The sequence below is a fragment of the Urocitellus parryii genome, chromosome 2 (genome assembly GCF_045843805.1).
Source record: "Urocitellus parryii isolate mUroPar1 chromosome 2, mUroPar1.hap1, whole genome shotgun sequence".
Classification (NCBI taxonomy): domain Eukaryota; kingdom Metazoa; phylum Chordata; class Mammalia; order Rodentia; family Sciuridae; genus Urocitellus; species Urocitellus parryii.
This window is the reverse complement of record NC_135532.1, coordinates 78,421,089-78,440,286: the sequence shown is the minus strand read 5'-3', so window position 1 is coordinate 78,440,286 and position 19,198 is coordinate 78,421,089. Positions and strand designations below refer to the sequence as shown.

General features: G+C 37.0%; 1 protein-coding gene across 1 annotated transcript in view; it reads right to left on the bottom strand.

Annotated features, from left to right (window-relative positions):
- Window positions 1-3,748: 3,748 nt before the first annotated feature.
- The window catches only part of LOC113178419 (TSC22 domain family protein 1-like), a gene marked incomplete at its 5' end in the record, with an annotated part of 97,521 nt that continues 82,071 nt past the window's right edge, over window positions 3,749-19,198 (bottom strand). The window contains 3 exon segments of the mRNA XM_077795481.1: window positions 3,749-3,830; window positions 7,396-7,442; window positions 10,313-10,445.

Genomic DNA, 19,198 nt, shown 5'->3' with positions numbered 1-19,198 from the left:
GAAACTCAGCAGTCATTGGTCCATAGAAATGACAGAAAGCCGTAAACAGATATGGTTAAGACCCACTGCCCAGGACACATCCATAGTTAACTCAATATGTTCAGTCTTCAAAACTTTTCTACTAAACCCCATTGTATAAAAGAAGTTAACAAGCTAATATGCTAGTTTTCATAATTATGAGTTATTATATATTTGTCTTTATCAATAGATGATAAGCTCAGTGCAAATTGTCACCACCATATCCCAAGTGATTAGCAAACTATCTGATATAGAGGAGATGTTCAGTAAGTATTTGGTAAGTGAACAAATAACATAACCATTATAGTCTACTTGGCCATTGTATTTTTCAGTATAAATTAAGACAAATAGGGAATTTTAGTCATATACCAAATTCACTAAGTTTGATCAGGATCAATTAATTATCAATTATTCATCCCGAGGCAAGATCACTAGCTGAACTGAGTTTCTTTCTTTCTCTCTCTCTCTTTTTTTTTTTTTTTTTTTTTGTACCAGGGTATTGAACCCAGGGGCACTGAGGTGCTTAACCACTAAGCCACATCCCAGCCCTTTCTATTTTTTAATAGAAAACTGAGTTGCTTCAGGCCTCACTAAGTTGCTGAGGTTAGTCTTGAACTTGCAATCCTCCTGCCTCAGTGTCCCAAACCACTGGGATTACAGGCATGCACCATCACACCCGGCTTAGATTGAGTTTCTAAACTTAAAAAAATATGCTTCAGATATTGGACTAGTAGACTCACTTGAGTCTTCCTATATCCAGTAATAACTATATATAGTATAGGTTTTGTTGCTTGTTTTAACTTCAGAAGCACAAAATTGGATGTGGTAATATTTTTGAGATGATTAGTTTGTGGCATATTTTGAGCATTGATCTAAACACACTCCTATTTATTTTATTTTGTGTATTCATATTTATTTAATGATAAATCACCCACACAGAAGATTTGAACATTACCAGCAAGTACTAGCAATTCCAATCTACTTCTGGCTCTTCTCCCATCTTGTGTTTTTTCCCCAGCTTATAAACTGGTAGTGACCACCATCTTCAATATTTGTTTTTGTTCTCCATTTTTTACACAGGTTTTTACATACACACTTATCTATTAGATATTACATTATTAAGATTCACTCATAAATATTATGTTTTCAGTTCACTGACTCTCTATGATATAATATTCTATTATAAAAATATAATACTATTTCTCTATGATTTTTCCGGTCAATGTTCATTTGGGCTTTCATGGATTTTTGCTACTATAAGTAGGATACTATGAACATTCTGAAAGATAAATAGTAAGAGTTCTACCAGAGGAACTACTGCATCATAGGACCTACATAATTAAACTTTATAAGATAATCTAAATCATTTTTGAAAGTGGTTGAACCAATTTCTACTCCCCTCAGCAATATGTAAGTTTCCATTGGTATTAAGTAACTTTTTGTTTTTCTTGAAACTGTGTTTTGATTTGCCTGAAAATGCCAATACTCTATGGAAATGTCAAAATTGCTGTATTCCAGTATATGTATCACATAACTTTAAAGCAATCAATTAAAAAATGAAAGAAGGCAATACCAAACAATTAAGTTTGGATTTACAATAATGAATTTTAAATTTATACTTGAATGTGTAAAATATTTTTTGGTAGATTCAAGATATGGATTAGAGAAAGGCTGCATTTTCAGCTGCAATGTGGCTTAGGATTCAAGCAGCAGGAGTACTTCCTTACAGCAAGGTGGGTAAAAAAGGGAATTCATTGAAATTTAATACTGGACAGTCAGAGACTCTTAGATCCAGATTACACAGGTGCATTAAACAAAGGACAAGAGAGAGTACCTTGGAGCTAAGCTGGTGGGAGAAGTGGCATCAATGCCTGTTAACCACAGAGGGAAAGGATAACTAACAGAGAAACATAATAGCATGGAAAAACCTGTGGAACAGAAAAGTAGTCTGAGCATAGCTGAATCAGAGGGTGCACAGCAAGCTGCTGTTTAAAAAATGCTTCATGTTTCTCAACTGGCAAGTGGTGAACTGAGGAGAGAAGCCATCTTGAGGAGGCGATGTTGTAGATAGATTGCTGCTGTGGAAGCCTGAGAGATCACAATACATACTGCCATGCTATCCTGACAAGGCCTACAGTGTAGCCTAGGGTATATCTTGGTAGCATCAGGTGATTAAAACAGGCACAAAGAAGAATGTACCCAAGAGATTCCAAGTCAGAGACGTGGAGGGGAGTGCAACTCACTTTCCCTTTGAGCCTGGCACTTATGTGATCAATTGTAGAAGGTCAGGGAATTGAACAAGCAGGCATGATTACATTTGGGGACTAAGTCTAGTAAGACTACACTTATGGATGGTAGGGTTGCAAGACCTCTGGTGGGTTGGCTCCTCCACCCTATGAGAAATCTTGGGAGGCCCTTGAGGTGCAGACACCCAGCAGAGATCAGCATTTGCTTGACCCTGGAGGTGTGTTGATTTAATCTCTCCAGAGCAGATACCACCTGAAAAAGTCCAAAAGACCTCATTAAAGCTAAACTCCAGCTGCCAGAACTTCCCATTTATAGCTCTGCAGCAGCCTCAACCTGAGAGTGCAATATGGTCTGTCCAGACAGAACTCCAGTTGACAATGCTTCCTATTCCATCCTACCTAATACAGGTGAGAAAGGATGCTAAGAGCTATTTTGACCAGCTTCAGCTCTATCCCTCTCTAGCTGTCAGCTCAGAGAGCAGCACAAAAAAAGGAAGGGTTACCAAGCCCAACCCTTGCTCTCTCTAAGGGATACTTGGCCAAGAATAAACAAAAAGAAGGGTGGTCTGCCACAAGCAGTGACCATCCATCCTTACCAACAGGTTTGATAACCTCAGTGGAGAAAATCCTTTCATTTTTCATTAAAATTAGCCGGGTGCAGTGGTGCATGCCTGGAATTCCAGTGGCTTGGGGGGCTGAGATAGGAGAATCATAAAGTTAAAGCCAGTCTCAGCAATGGCAAGGCGCTAAGCAACTCAGTAAGACCTGTCTCTAAATAAAATACAAAATACAGGTGGGAATGGGGCTCAGTGGTTGAGTGCCCCTGAGTTCAATTCATGGTACAAAAAAAAAAAAAAAAAAGAATTATTTTCTTTTCCCCCTATAAGTTCTTACTGTACTGTGTTGATTGATTCATGGGATATATATGTGTGTATAATGTGTACATATGTACATATGCACATGTGGAGAGCAGAGACAGTGAATGGGAGAGCAATGTCAGAAATTGGGGTGCCTGATGACTTCATGGCTGTGGAATGCTTGATGCCTGGGAAAGTTTCTGTGTAAAGGTGCAGGATGCCTAGTTGCTATGGTAATGTCCTCCATAAGGACACTCCATGCTAGAGTCTTATCAGTCTAGACCTTGATCTCAGGCACACAGCTCCTGGGAATAAAGGAACTCTTTTGTTAGACAACCACAATGTTTCACCAGCTCTGCTGCTCCTGAACCTACCTGCATAGCAGTAACTTTAAACAACGAACTTTTTTGAGAGCTACACAAATCTCCTAACATTGCACATTGGGTCTGTTGTATGTAACTGAGGAATAAGCTACATAATGTTGCTAATTCTGTAACTTTCATGAATATAAAGAATAAATGCTTGCATAATCTTTAATCTGATTAATGAGACATATAAAATAAAGATTGCTGGCGTAATTCTTTAGACCTGCTTCTCCATCAGAGAGCGGCGCTCCACCAGATCCCAGCTGTTCATCTTCAAGATCTGTGTATGTGAGTCTTTATTCTTCCAATCTCCCATCACTCCTCTTCATAATCTGCTAGTTAGGCTGTGCAGATTGTGGCATACACACAAACACATATACATATACACACACATAATTAATTCTCTTGTTCTCTGTTTATTTTGCTTCATCTTTTTATGTCGTTCTCTGCTTACTTTATAGACATCACTGGCTACATCTCTTATGTTTTCTCTCTGTTAACATTTTAAACATTCTAAACTTCCTTTATATATATATATATTATTTTTTAGTTGTAGTTGGACATAACACCTTTATTTCACTTATTTATTTTTATGTGGTGCTGAGGATAAAACCCAGGGTCTCACACGTGGGAGGTGAGCACTTTACCACTGAGACACAACTCCAGCCCCTCTAAACTTCCTTTTACCTTTCTACCACATTCTCTTTTCTCCTAATGAACTGTACTTTTACCATCTTTTAGAAATATTTGGTACATATAATTACTGCCCCACCATTCATGTTGCAGTTATCAATACTGTAGATGGTGTAGTTGACAGCTGCTATTTACCTTAATGCCAGGTATTACCTTAATACTCAGTACCAAAAAATAATGACCATGTATTATTGTTGCTATTATCAATTGCTGCTCCTGCCATTCCTGTTTCCAGGGTAATGTTGTAGTTGTTGTTGTAGGCACTGGATATTTACTTTAATGTTTTATATTGTTCACTGTTGTTGCTGCTGCTGTGGTTTGCTTCTTTTTCTGAGAGATTCTGGGATCTACTGGGGCACTATGAGTTCACAGGGTAGAGACTACTGCTGAGCTGTACCCAAAACCCAGCCAAGAGAGAGTGTGCCTTGTTCCACATACAAACTACCCATGATCAAACTTCAGTAACATTTTAATACAAAGAATAGGGGAGGCAAAAACCTCAAACCAATGATCAGGACCCAAGTATGAATGGCTAGGTTGGCCCTCAGGTCACACTCATAGACATCCACTCCTATAGCATAACAGAGAAGTAAAAAACACTATGGACTTACAATGGTGTTGGGGGTCTCAATCCAGAATGCTCCCTAACCCTTTAGAATATGCAGAGTTGTTAAATGTAGAAGAGCAATCAAAGAGGTTGTACCCTACATACTCTATTGGATACAACTACCTAATCTACAAAAGATCCACACTAGTGAAACCTACAGGGTAAGAATGATTATCAAGCTCTGACACAAAACACACTGTATCAAAATACAGTAATCAGGCTGGGAGCCGTTGTGCCTGCCTATAATCCAAGTGGCTCAGGAGGCTGAGACAGAAGGATCCTGAGTTCAAAGCCAGCCACAGCAATGGCAAGACACTGAGAAATTCAGTGAGACCCTGTCTCTAAATAAAATACAAAATAGGGCTGGGATGTGGCTCAGTGGTTGAGGGCCCCTGAATTCAATCCTCAGTACCAAAAATAATAATAATAATAATAATACACTAATCATCACCAATAAACTAGGATGGAAATTGTTGTAGTCAGTCTTTTTGCTGCTCTGACCAAAAGACCTGACAAGAACAATTTTAAAGGAGGGAAGTTTATATTTTGTGCTCATGGTTTCAGAGATCTAAGTCTATAGATGACCAACTCCATTCCTCAGGGCCTGAGGTAAGGCAAAACATTATGGCAGAAGAGTGAGGCAGAGGAAAGAAGCTCAGGACATGGCCACCAAGAAGCATTGAGAAAGATATGCTCATCAAGAACAAAATATATACCCCAAAGGCATACCCCCAATAACCCACCTCCTCCAACCACACCCTACCTGCTTATAGTTAGCACCCAGTTAATCCCTCTTAGGGGATTAATGCACTGATTATGTTAAAATTCTCATAACTAAATTATTTGACCTCTCAATTTTCTTGCATGTGTCACAAATGAGCTTTTGGGGGACACCTCAAACCTAAACCATAACAGAAATTATGTTATAAACCACTTGGAAATATATTGAAAATATCACAACAACATGATATCCCAGAACACTTTGGCTAGAGAAGACCGTGACCTAAAATGGCCCACATGAAAGAGTTGAAGACAGATGCACAAAATTCAACACAGGAATACAAGGGAAAAAAAAAAATATATATATATATATATTAACATTACACTTCCTAAAGCTCATAATTCACCAGCAACTGACTCCAAAGATATTGAAATGAGTGAAATGTCAGTTAAACTATTCAAAGAATGATTACTAAAATGATCAACAAATTCCAAGAGAACACAGAAAAATGAAGCAATTAAAGAATTCAGTACAGGACATGAATGAGAAATTCAAGGAGATAAGATATTGAAAAAAAATCAAACAGAAATCTAGGAAATGAAAGGCACAATAAGTCAAATAATATGCTCAGTTGAAAGTCTAATAATAGACCAGGCAGAAGACAGAATCCCAGAGCTTGAAGACAAAATGGCTAGCTTTGAACATTAAACAATCATTGGAATTGAAGAGGATTGTGAGATGCAGGATAAAGGTAGAGATAACCTCTTCAAGGAAGTAATAAGACAATTTCCAAACCTTGGAAATTATAAGAGCATCTAGATACATGATTCCTTTATAACCTCAAATACACAATACTTAAAAAGAATCTTTCCACAATTACAATTAAAATACTGACCATATGGAACAAGGACAGAATTTTTAAAAGTCTCAAGAGAAAAATGTCAGGTCATATTTAGAGGTAGACCAATCAGAATTACTTCTGATTTCTCAATACAAACTCTAAAATCCAGGAATGATGTTTTCTGAGCCTTGAAAGAAAATAACTGTCAACCCAGATTTGAATACCCAACAAAGCTATCATTCATAATCAAACAAGAAATAAGAACCTTCTAAGATAAATAAAAATAAAAGAATTAATAACTACTAAGCTGCCACTTCAGAATATACTTAGATATTACACCAGAAAAAAAAATAAAAGAAAAACAAATGCAAGAGCTCATAAATGGACAAATTTCATTTGAAGAGTAGCTAAGCAAATGAGAAACGGGACCAAATTAAACATTAGAAATAAATCAAAATTGCAGTAATTAATAAACATCTTAGACCTAACTATATGTTTTTGCAAGAGACTCACATTACAGGCAAAGACAGTCATAGACTGAAAGTAAAAGCATAGACATTGATATGCCATGCAAATGGAGCCCTAAAACAAGCAGGAGTAGCTATTATCATGTCTGAAAAAGCAGACTTCTGCCAAAATTAATCAGAAGAGACAAAGAAAATTTCTCCATAGGAATAAAGGGAACAATCCATCCAGAAGTCATGATAGTAAATATTTATATTCCAAATGTTGGTACACCTAATTACAAGAAACAGACACTAGTTGACTTAAAGAATCAGATAGATACCAGGTATGGTGACCCATGCCTGTAATCCCAGCAACTTAGAAGGCTGAGACAGGAGTATCACAAGTTCAAGACTAGCACCAGTATCTTATCCAGGTCCTAAGCAACTTAGCAAGACCCTATCTAAAAATAAAAAATGAAAAGGGCTAGGGATGTGGCTCAGTGGTGAAGTAGCTTGATTCAATCCCCAGTAATAACAACAACAACAAATCAGATAGACCCCATGACAAAAACATTGGGATATTTCAACACACTTCTATTACCAAAAGACAGGTCATCCAGGCATAAACTCAACCAAGATCCAACAGACCTAAAAAAAAAAAAAAAATTGAAATCAATCTGGGTACAGTGATGCATGCCTGTAATCCTAGAAAACTGAAAGGCTAAAGCAAGAGGATTACAAGTTTAAGATCAGCTTTGGCAACTTAGCAAGACCCTGTCTCAAAATAAAAATTTAAAAACAACAGGGGGAAATGTAGCTCAGTGGTAGAGTGCCCTTAGTCCAATCCTGAGTCAACCCACACACACACACACACACACATTCGCATGCAACACACACACATCAAATGGATTTAGTGAACATCTATATAATATTGCTCCAAAACAGCCAAATTCACTTTCTTTCCAGCTGCTCATGGTACCTTCTCTGAAACAGATCATATTTTAGGACACAAAACAACTCTTATCAAATATAGAAAAATCAAAATATTTCCTTGTCTCCTTCTGACAATAATGGAATGAGATTAGAAATATGAAAATTAAAAACTATAGAAACTATATAAACATATGAAAACTAAACAATATATTTTAGAATGATGAATAAATGATAGAATAAATCAGGAAAGAAATTTTAAAATTCTTAAATAAGAATAGTGATACAACATAATAGAACCTCTGGGACATTACAAAGGCAGTTCTAACAGGCAACTTTATAGCTATGAATGCCTACACAAGAATATCAGAAAGATCCCAAATAAACAACTTAATGATGCATATCAAATCCCTCATAAAACGACAACAATGGAGCTGGACGTGGGGCTCAGTGGTAGAGCGCTCGCCTTGCATGTGTGAAGCACTAGGTTTGATCCTTAGGACCACATAAAAATAAATTAATTAAATAAAGCTATCATGTCCATCTACAATTAAATAATATTAAAACAACAAAAACAAATCCCTAAATCTGTAGAAAGAATGAACTAATTAAGATCAAAGTTGAAGTCAATGAAATAGAGATTTTTTAAAAAAAAATATGTAAGGATCAATGAAACAATGAATTGGTTCTTCAAAAAGATAAAGATTGATAAGACCTTAACCAAACTAACCAAAAGAAAAAGAAGGGCTGGGATGTAGCTCAGTGGTAATGTGCTTGCATTGTATGTTCTCATTCAGTCCCCAGCATGCATGCACACACACATACACAAAGGAAAAGAAATACAAGAAAAAGACAGAAGACCCATATTAATAAAATTAGAAATGCAAAAGGAGATATCACCATAGACATCACAGAAATCCAAATGATCATTAAAAACAATTTTGTAAATTTTTACTTCAACAAATTGGAAAGTATATAAGAAATGGATATGACCTGCCAAAATTGAACGGAAAGGATATATAAAACCTAAACAGATCAATAACAAGCAATGAGGTAAAAGCATTTAAAAAAAAAAAAAACAACAAAGAAAAGTCCAGGGGCTGGGGTTATGGCTCAGTAGTAGAGTGCTCGCCTAGCATGTGCATGGTACTGGCTTTGATCCTCAGTACCACATAAAAATAAAATAAAGTATTGTGTCTAACAACTAAAACAAACTAAACTAAAACAAAATATTTTTTAAAAAAAGAAAGAAAAAGAAAAAGTCCAGGACCAGATGGATTCTCAGCTGAATTCTACTTGATCTTTAAAGAAGAACTAATACCAATGGTCCTCAAATTATTCCATAAAATAGCAATGGGTGGAAGCCAGTATCACCATCATACTAAATCCAGCTAATGACATACCAAGGAAAGAAAACTACAGATCAATAGCCTTGATGATATTAGATGTAAAAATAGTAGCAAATCATATTCAACAACACAGTAATGAGACTGCTTCATTCCCCAATACTTGAGTGCATATCTCCTAAAACAAAGGCATTCTCCTAAATAATAACAATTCAGGAAATTTAGCATTGATAAAACAGGATTATCTAATAAATGGGCTAAGTTAAAATTCCCAATCATTTCAACACTATTCTTGAAAGTTATTCCTTCCCCCAACCAGAATCTAATCAAGTGCTGTAGTTGAAGTTAGTAATCAGGACTCTCTAGTTTCTAATCTAGAAATGTACTGGTGAGATGATGGAGGGAAATTCCTCTCTGGAGGCTAGAGGGGCGAATATGCTTTCAGATTCAAATTGTTATTTAAAAAGAAAGAAAGAAAAGAACCAGGTCTGGTGACACACCCCTGTTAATCTCAGTGACTCGGGAAGCTGAGGCAGGAGAATCTCAAGTTTCAGGCTACTTAAGGCAATTTAGCAAGACCCTGTCTCAAAAAAAAAAAGCTAGGGATGTAGCTTAGTAGTAGAGTTCCCCTGGGCTCAATCTCTAGTACCAAAAAATAAAAAATTAAATTGTTAGAAAAATTCAGTTTTGTACATTTGTTTTCTTGCTGGTTTTAGATGAGGAGTCTCAGCTTTCTTGACATGTACTCCCTGCCTCTATCTTCAAAGTCAAATAAAAACCTCTCCGTGTTTTCTGATCTCTCCCTCTGCAGCATTTCTCCTCTGCCTTTTTTACCACATCTGATTCCAGCCAGAGAAAGTTCTCTATGTTTAAGGGTTGAAATGTTTAGTTCAGACATACACAAATAATCTAGAATAACCTTCCTAATGAAGCCAGATTTAAAGTTAGGTAGTCAGTTAAGTTAGGTAAATTGGGTCTAATATTGAGTAAGATCCAAAATGGAGACCATGTTTAGAATGAATTCTGGGAAAAGTTGAACAACTCTTGGAATGTTAACCAAGTCTGGGAAAAGTCCAAGGCCCATCCCAAAGAAGTGTTAATGAACAGCCCCCAGCAAACTTGAAGATACTGACTCAGAAGTCCTTCCTGACCAGATTACTTCTTTGGCCCACCTGTGTCCCATCCCTGGGGCCTTCCCACCTACATTCCATCACTGAAAGAACTATAAAAAGGGGAAACAACCTCACTTCTACGGATTCCATCTCTTGGGTCCCCTTCTTCCTCCGGGAGAAGTCTTTTCTGCTGTCCTTTAATAAACTTCTAATTTCCACTCTGACCTTGCCTCGGCGTGCTTCTCTGGTGTTATTCTTCAACACTGGGGAAGGAAGGACTCGTCATGGTCAACAGCAGTAACACTAAGATACATGACTTTAATTACATCTGAAAAATTCCTTCAGAGAAGTACCTAGATTAGTGTTCATTGAAATAATCAGGGGAGGGCTCATGGCTCAGTGGTGGGGTGCTTGCCTAGCATGTGTGAGGCACTGGGTTTGATTCTCAGTACCACATATAAATAAAATAAAATAAAGGTCCATCAACAACTGAAAAAAAAAAGAATCAGAGGATGAGAATTATTGAGAGTTGAGCATTTCTGGAATCCTGCCTACTACAAACCACTCATAGTGTTGTTGTAGAATTATGTTGGTTAATTCACGTAAAACAACTAAAACTATATCTGGAATGAAGCTCTCATTAAACGTACTAATTAGCTTGAGAACATAGTCCCTGAAATAATCAAAAGATTTCCTTCCTATGGAATTCAGATGAAAAGATAGAACGCTATTGCACATCCAGTTGGTCAGTGAATTTGTTCTATTTGTCAAGAAATCTTTCCCCTAGGGGCTGGGGATGTGGCTCAAGCGGTAGCGCGCTCGCCTGGCGTGCGTGCAGCCCGGGTTCAATCCTCAGCACCACATACCAACAAAGATGTTGTGTCCGCCGAGAACTAAAAAATAAATATCAAAAAAATTCTCTCTCTCAAAAAAAAAAAAAAAAAAAAAAAGAAATCTTTCCCCTTCGCTCTTGGCTGCCATCATATTTTTGCTCCACAGGGCGTATGCATATAACTACACAATACAAATTTTGACTGTAAAATGTTCTAAAAAAGATAAAAAGATATATTTTAAAAATTAATATTTAGTATTTCTCTATTTTTCATTCATTCATTTAAAATTGTTGATTATTTTATTATTCAGTGTGAGTGTCCCTTTCCTAAAACCATGGATCTAATTTAGGGAGAATAAAATATCAGTAGTATTTAAGGAAATCTCTGCCAATTCTTACTCTCCATCTTGTGTTCTGGACATTCCAGCAACATATCTGATAAACTATTTACTTTTAAGACCTTGGTCTTACCAGAGATCAGAACTTATACAAGTTTCACACTTGGAAAATATGAATTTTATGAAGTGTTAAGGAAAATGCTAAAATTTAAGGTGCATGAGTATAACTTTTGTCTTATATTTAATACATATTTTGCCTTATATTTAATGTCATCTCATGACATGTAAGTAGGACATATAAATCAGAAAATATGGTGGTCTTGCAGTAAACCTAGTACTATTATATGCATAGGAGGAAGTCTACAGAACTATGTCATGAACTTTTTTGATCCAGAGGTTACAGTGTAATAGGGAAAACAAAATTGACACATGTGAAGCAAGAAATACTTCAATTTAAGCTTTTATCTTAGGGATTTAAAAAAAAATTTTTAGTTGACAATACCTTTATTTTATTTATTATTTTATGTGGTGCTGAGGATTGAACCCAGTGCTTCACACATATGAGGCAAGCGCTCTACTACTGAGCCATAACCCCAGCCCTCTTAGGGCTTTTTTATGTCAAGTGATAGAAATCCAATTCAAGCTAGTATAAGCAAAATAGCAGGAATTATTGTCTCATATCTTCCATCTCTGAAATATAAGGGTGGAACGTGCTGCAGAGACAACAGAATTGTGAGATTTGAATAGCAAAGGGCCCAGTCTCTGTTTCTCAGCTACCATCTGCTTATCTTGTGGCTGCATTTTTCCATGAGCTGCTGGGGAAGGGGAACAGCGCATTTATATGGGAACATATGACCACCAGCATCTTTGGGATCAAATTACAGTTCATGATCCAAGGGAAAAGAAGCAGCCACCTACCCTTCAATCTCAATTTTCAGAGAAAGACTGATTAACCAGCTTGGGTCATATGCACAAGCCTAGGACAACTATTTGTTCTAGGGTGATGTATTACTATTTTTGCTCCATGGCTCCTATTGTCTGTAAGGGGTTGAACTGTGTCATTGGTAAAGTCACTAGCACCAGTAGGGGTGAAAGATATACCTATAGGAAATATAGGTAAGGATAATATAACTAAACTTAGATTAAAAATGCTAAGGAAACAAAAATAAATATTCGCTAAACATATTTACATATTACTATACTATATGATACTATACTATCAATGAACACAGTAAGCAGAATAATAGCCTTCCAAAGATGTCTGCTTCTCAATCCCCAGAATCTATGAATATATTATGTTGCATAGTATTGGGAAATTAAGGTTGCTAATCAGTTGGTCTTAAAAGGAGATGTTCCAGGGGCTGGGGATGTGGCTCAAGCGGTAGCGCGCTCGCCTGGCAAGCGTGCGGCCCAGGTTCGATCCTCAGCACCACATACCAACAAAGATGTTGTGTCCGTCGAGAACTAAAAATAAATATTAAAAAAAAATTCTCTCTCTCTCTCTCTCTCTCCTCTCTCACTCTCTCTTTAAAAAAAAAAAGGAGATGTTCCAGGATTAGTCAGGTGAGTAGATGTAATGACCAGAATCCTTAAATGTGGTAGATGGAGGCAGACTGGTTAGAGATAGCATCAGAGTAATACCATGTGCGAAAGATTTAACTGGCTTTTGATGGATTTGAATATAAAAGGATACCAAGAGCCAAAGAATGTAGACAGCCTGTGGAAGTTGGAATAGGAAAGAAAACAGAGTCTTCCACATAGATGCCAAAAGAAGCACAGTCCTGCCAACACTTTAAGTACAGCCCAGTGATAGCCATTTAAGAAGTCTGAACTTCAGATTGTAGAATGATACTTTTTTTTTTTTTTTTGGTATCAGGGACTGAACTCAGAGGCACTTAACCACTGAGCGACATTCCCACTCTTTTTTTTTTTTGTAATATTTATTTTTTAGTTGTAGTTGGATACAATACCTTTATTTATTTTTTTAATGTAGTGCTGAGGTTTGAACCCAGGGCCTCACATGTGCTAGGCAAGTGCTCTACCACTGAGCCACAATTCCAGCCCACCCCTTCTTTGTATTTTATTTAGAGACAGGGTCTCCCTGAGTTGTTTAGCGCCTCGATTATTTGCTGAGGCTGGCTTTGAACTCACAATCCTTCTACCTCAGCCTCCCGAGCTGCTGGAATTATAGGTGTGTGCCACTGTGCACATTTATCTTGTTTTAAGTAAGTAGAGTTGTGGTAATTTTTCACAGCAGCACCATAAAACTAAGAGAGTGGAGAGAGTATCAGTGAAGTGCTAGGAGCTTTACAGGCCCAAATCTAAGTCCCTCTTTCATCACTTCTCTGTGTGACTACAGTAGTTAGTCTTTTGGAGTGTCAGCTTTTCATCTGTAAAAATAGAGCTATTATTATTTGTCTCAAGAGGTTTTTATATAGCATAAATATGATTATGTATGTAAAGCAAATAGCCAAGTTCCTGAACAAATACTGGCTGCTTTATCATCATGGTGATATTCAATCCTCCAAAGAAGCCCATAAGTTATCTAGATCTTATATTCTAGTTATTTTAAAGATAAGAAAATTGGAGTTCAGGAGTGCTACATGACATCGGTTAGCTAAAAGCTAACTAGCACTGCAATGGTCTGGTTTAATTTTGTTTGCAATCTTATTTCAGAGAGATCCCAGATTCCCAGTGTACCTACTGAAACCCTTTTCAGCTGCTTTTTTTTTTTTTTTTAAATATCTTTATTTGACTTATTTATTTTTGTGTGGTGCTAAGGATTGAACCCAGGGCCTCACACATGCTAAGTAAGCGCTCTACCGCTGAGCTACAACCCCAGCCCTTTCAGTTGCTTTCTGCTGACCGAATGTGTTGTACACCAGGCTATTCAAGAACATGAGTGCTTGATAAGAGCAGTGATACATGCCTGTAATCTCAACTACTCAGAGGCTGAGGCAGGAGGATCACAAGTGCGAAGCCAGCCTGGGCAAATTTAGCAAGACCCTGTCTCAAAAAAAAAAAAAAAAAGACTGAGGTGCAGCTCAGTACTAAAACACTCCTAGGTTTGATCCCCAGTATCACACACACAAAAAATTTTGAGTGCTTGTGTGTGTTTTGTGATGGCGATAATAGTGATGGTGGTGGGATGGTAACGGCAATCAATGGACAGTATAAGCAAAGATATACAACTGGGAATAAACATGATCACTTATATTGCATCCTAAGGGTTTAAAGAGCTTAAAGCAAGGCTTAAAATTCTTAGCTTTTGGGCAAAGTCTGGCCTACTCAATAAAGAAAGCAAAATAGTTATATCGGAACCTCTAATGAAAATGCATTTAGAAAACTTTCACATGAAATTCATACTGCGTTTCACCAATTCTTAAATGTTCTTGTTTTCACATTAACATGTCAAGAAATTTTACTGCATGTTGCATCAGATGGCTTCTTCACCCAAGCAGCACTTGTGACTCAGTTGTTTTTGCAGGTGTGCCTGAATGTGGTCATAGCTCTTCAACACTTCTACTAAGTCATGATTATTACTGCCTCTATACTTATTATGTATAATTGCCATTCAAATTGTCTTTAAAAAGATTGTGCTGTGATTTGGTATAACAAAAATATCCATTGTAGAAATAGGCATGAAAACAGAACAGTGTGCTTTAAATTGTATTGATGAAACAGATATGGATTATTGGAGGAATGATCACAATTCTATGTTTTCTTGCAAAGCAACCAAATAATTTACAACTTTCAAAAGAAGTGGGTAATGGCTGGGGTTTTGCTGGTAGAGTGCTTGTCTAGCATGTGTGAGGCACTGGGTTTGATTCTCAGCATCACATATAAATAAATACAATAAAGGTCCATTGACACCTAAAAAATATTTTTAAAAAAGAAGTGGATAGCTTTGAGTAGTGTTAAACTCAGTTTAAGTTGGGTCTCAATTTGTCTCCTTGGTTGGGTGATAAAGTTTGACCTAAAGTGGCCTCTGTAAATAGTGAACTATACCCTAGCTTGACCTGTAGACAAATTGTAACCTAAGAGTGTACCCTTGTAACCAAGCAATCAAGTATTAGCCAACCACAGGTGGCAAAATTATAAAACTATGTCCAAATGAAGCAAACGTCTCATCATCCTATAAGTCAAATGCCAATTGCAGCTAATCAGGTTGTTTTGGTATGTCACTTTGATTTTTCTTACAAAAAAATGTAATGTGCACATATGGTGATATGGGGCATTCTGAACCAACTGGTCCAGAATGCCTCCTGGTTGTAGAATCTTTTCTTCTTTAAATGAACTTTGTTAAATTTAACTAATCTCAGATTTTTGCTTTAATAATAGATAAAGCAAAATAGTTGCTCATTTCAGTTTAAGAGTGAAGAAATTACCAAATCCTTCAGAAAATAAAAAGTGAATTTATAAGGATGAGATAGCAGTTTCTAAGTTTCAAGTACTCTTGTTAAGGCATCAAACATTAATACGTCAAAACTTCTTTCTGTCTTTGAATGGAAACTACTGAATTCTGAGGTTGTATGTTTTATCAGTTACTGAAAAAAAATGAAATTATGTGATAAAATGATGATAAATCTTGATGTTCTTTTTTTTAAGAGAGAGAGAGAGAATTTTAATATTTATTTTTTAGTTCTCGGCGGACACAACCTCTTTGTTTGTATGGGGTGCTGAGGATTGAACCCGGACCGCACGCATGCCAGGCGAGCGCGCTACCTCTTGAGCCACATCCCCAGCCCCAAGGCATCAAACATTAATATGTCAAAACTTCTTTCTGTCTTTGAATGGAAACTACTGAATTCTGAGGTTGTATGTTTTATCAGTTACTGAAAAAAAATGAAACTGTGTGATAAAATGATGATAAATCCTGATGTTCTTTGGCAACCATTAGAATTATATTGCTATTGTCAGGTGTGGTAGCATACACCTATAATTCCAGCAACTCAGGAGGCTGAAACAGGAGGAGTGCAAGTTTGATCTTGCAATCAAACTTGCCATCCTCAGCAACTTAACAAGGCCCTCAACAACTTACTGAGATCCTGTCTCAAAATAAGGAAGAAAAAGTTTGGGGATGTTACTTAGTGGTAAAGCACCCCTGGCTTAAATTCCCAGTTTCCCTCCTTAAAATTATACCTCTAAGGCAACTGAAAGTGAAAGTGCATGGATTTATATAAATAAATGGCAAGTCTCAATGACAGTATGTATAGGCATGCCACAATATTTATTATAAAATTGTAAAATATTTAATTAAAAAATTCCATTATGATGATATTATGCATACCAACAGAACCATTGTTCCAAAGGAAATAGTTTAGATTCTGGGAGCCTCTGTCCACATTTCATTAGCTGATCAATACATAACCTTATTTTATGGGCATTTCCCTTTAAAGTTACAATATATATTGTTGATTCATTAACACCAAACTATGGCTGGCAGCACCATAACTCAAAGCCTATAATAAGCTTATCTAAACAAACTTATTTTCTCTGCAAGGAACATTATAGTTTTCTTATACTTTGAAACAGTAGGCAATACTTCATCGTTATGCTTGGGAACTACAAGCAGGGACTTTATAAACATTGAAATCACTTACAAAAAGCAGAAAAATGAGGAAAATGTAACACTAAGTAGATCAAAAAATGGGCACTAGTTTCCGGTATGAAAAGTGCAACAAGAAGGCAGAGTATGGCCTTGCTTAACCTCAATTTTCATTTGCCACTCTGTGCATGTGTGGTTGACTGCAGAAGTTCTGGGAATGCTGTTTCCTGAGTTTTAGATATATTTTAACAAGGCAAATTCAAAAAGCAGACCCCACCAATAATGAATTTGTCCCCTAGTAGAAAAAATTCTAAAGTTATATGGCAAGGACTATGAACAAAGGGAGGGTTAAAAAATTGGCACCAATAATGGCAAATCTTGGGCCCCATCTCAGACTTATTGAATCAGAAACTTGCATTTCAGGCTCCCCAGGTGTTTGCATGTACATTCTAGTTGAAGAAACACTGCCCTTCATGTTATGGTAGGTACTTCAATGCCAGAAGGTGGAAGTTAAAGCATATTAAGATTAGAGGCCTGCTACATTTGTAAAGTTTTAGGTGTCCAAAGTTCTGGGGCATGCTGGGACAACCTCTCTAACCTATCTCTTTATTAATAGGAAAATGGCAGAGTACTTGGTGGGTCTCTTTGGCTTTTAGAGACCATGTATACCACTTTTGGGAAGATAGCTCCAACACATTCATTGTGTGACTTAGAAGATTGCCAGTTTCAGAAGGTTCCTGAGCAGGACAATCCATACTGAGATGAAAGTTGCCTCGCTATTTGACCCTTTGTCTCACTCCTTTGACTCAATAGTGTGAGAGATGTCTATAGTAGATAAGGGATATTATGTGGAATCTTAGGCAAATCCTGATAAAAGAGTCATATAGTAGAACCTCAGCATTCTGGAGCAAAGCTTTTCTTACGATACCAAGTCATTTGAAAATTTAGCCCCTGATATGTTACTGGACCCCAGTAGAGACCGAGAGCCTGACCATGCAACTCAAATGATCATGAGCTGGACATTGCCAGGTTTACCAAGTCACAGTGTTAAATGGATACAGCAGCAATCTATCAGATAGAAAAGGAGAAAGAGGAGCCAAGGACTGGAAATGCCAGTGAATGGAAGAACAGTAGTTATAGGAACATGAATGGGAGAGTTGGAAGTTCCTCAAGGAAGGCAAGCTCAGTATAATAAAATTATCTTTATCCTTTTCCCTTGCTCCTTTCTCCCTGAATTCCCTCTTCTGGGTACAGAGTGGTAATATTCATTCAATCCCAGGCCAAATTTCTGGTATCATCACTGAGGGAGGACTCCTTCTCAACCAAGGAGTAGAACAAGAGCTTTGTAATATGCATCTGCTACTTTATAGCTCCATGACTACTGCCTTTATTCTCTCAGCATTAATCTTTTGCAAAATTTCACATTATTGACAAATGCTATTTCTGCATATCTAATTATGCTATTCATCCCTACATATATATGAATATATTACATAAATTCATATATATGTAATATGTGTGTATATATACGTATATATGTATATATATAAGCACTGGGTTAAGTCCTGAGGAAATAACATGAAGAACAAAAAAGACATTATAGTTCGCCTTCAGAATTTACAGTTCCATGGAGAAGAGACATTAAAAATGCTTCTTAAAATCCTTTGGTGTTTCCTGGCTGGGGCTGTAGCTCAGAGGCAGAGCGTTCTCCTGGCATACATGGGGCACTGGGTTTGATTATCAGCATTACATAAAATAAAGTTATTGTGTCCACCTATAATAAAAAAAAATTTTTAAAAATCCTTTGGCGTTTCCCTGCTGTTATAAGGATGAAGTTCAGATGTCTTGTTTCAGTTGCCCTTGCTTATTTCTCTAGCATCACCAATATCATTTATTTTAGCAGGCTTTGCAGCCACAATGCCAATTCCCTTCTTCAGAGTACTCTCTTCTCTGCTGGGCTACTGTCTATTATTTTTTTAAGGATTCAGTCCAGGAATTCACTGTGTCCAGGATAGTTTTCTGGACACTCCTTTTCCCCTTTAACTGCACTTCTACCTGTAGGGCTAGTGAACCTTGTGCTATCATTGCCTTGTATTATCACGCTTTATTGCGACAATTTTCTTGTCCACCTACTCTACACTGCAGCATACTCAGTTCTGTGTCCCAACACTTAGTATAATGTCTGATTGAGTATGGTATTCCAACATTTTTTGTCAAGCCTAAGAGGATACACACACACACACCACTCTGCGTAGCAGAAAGGCCAATGCATTACTTCTGCACCCTCACAAACAACAG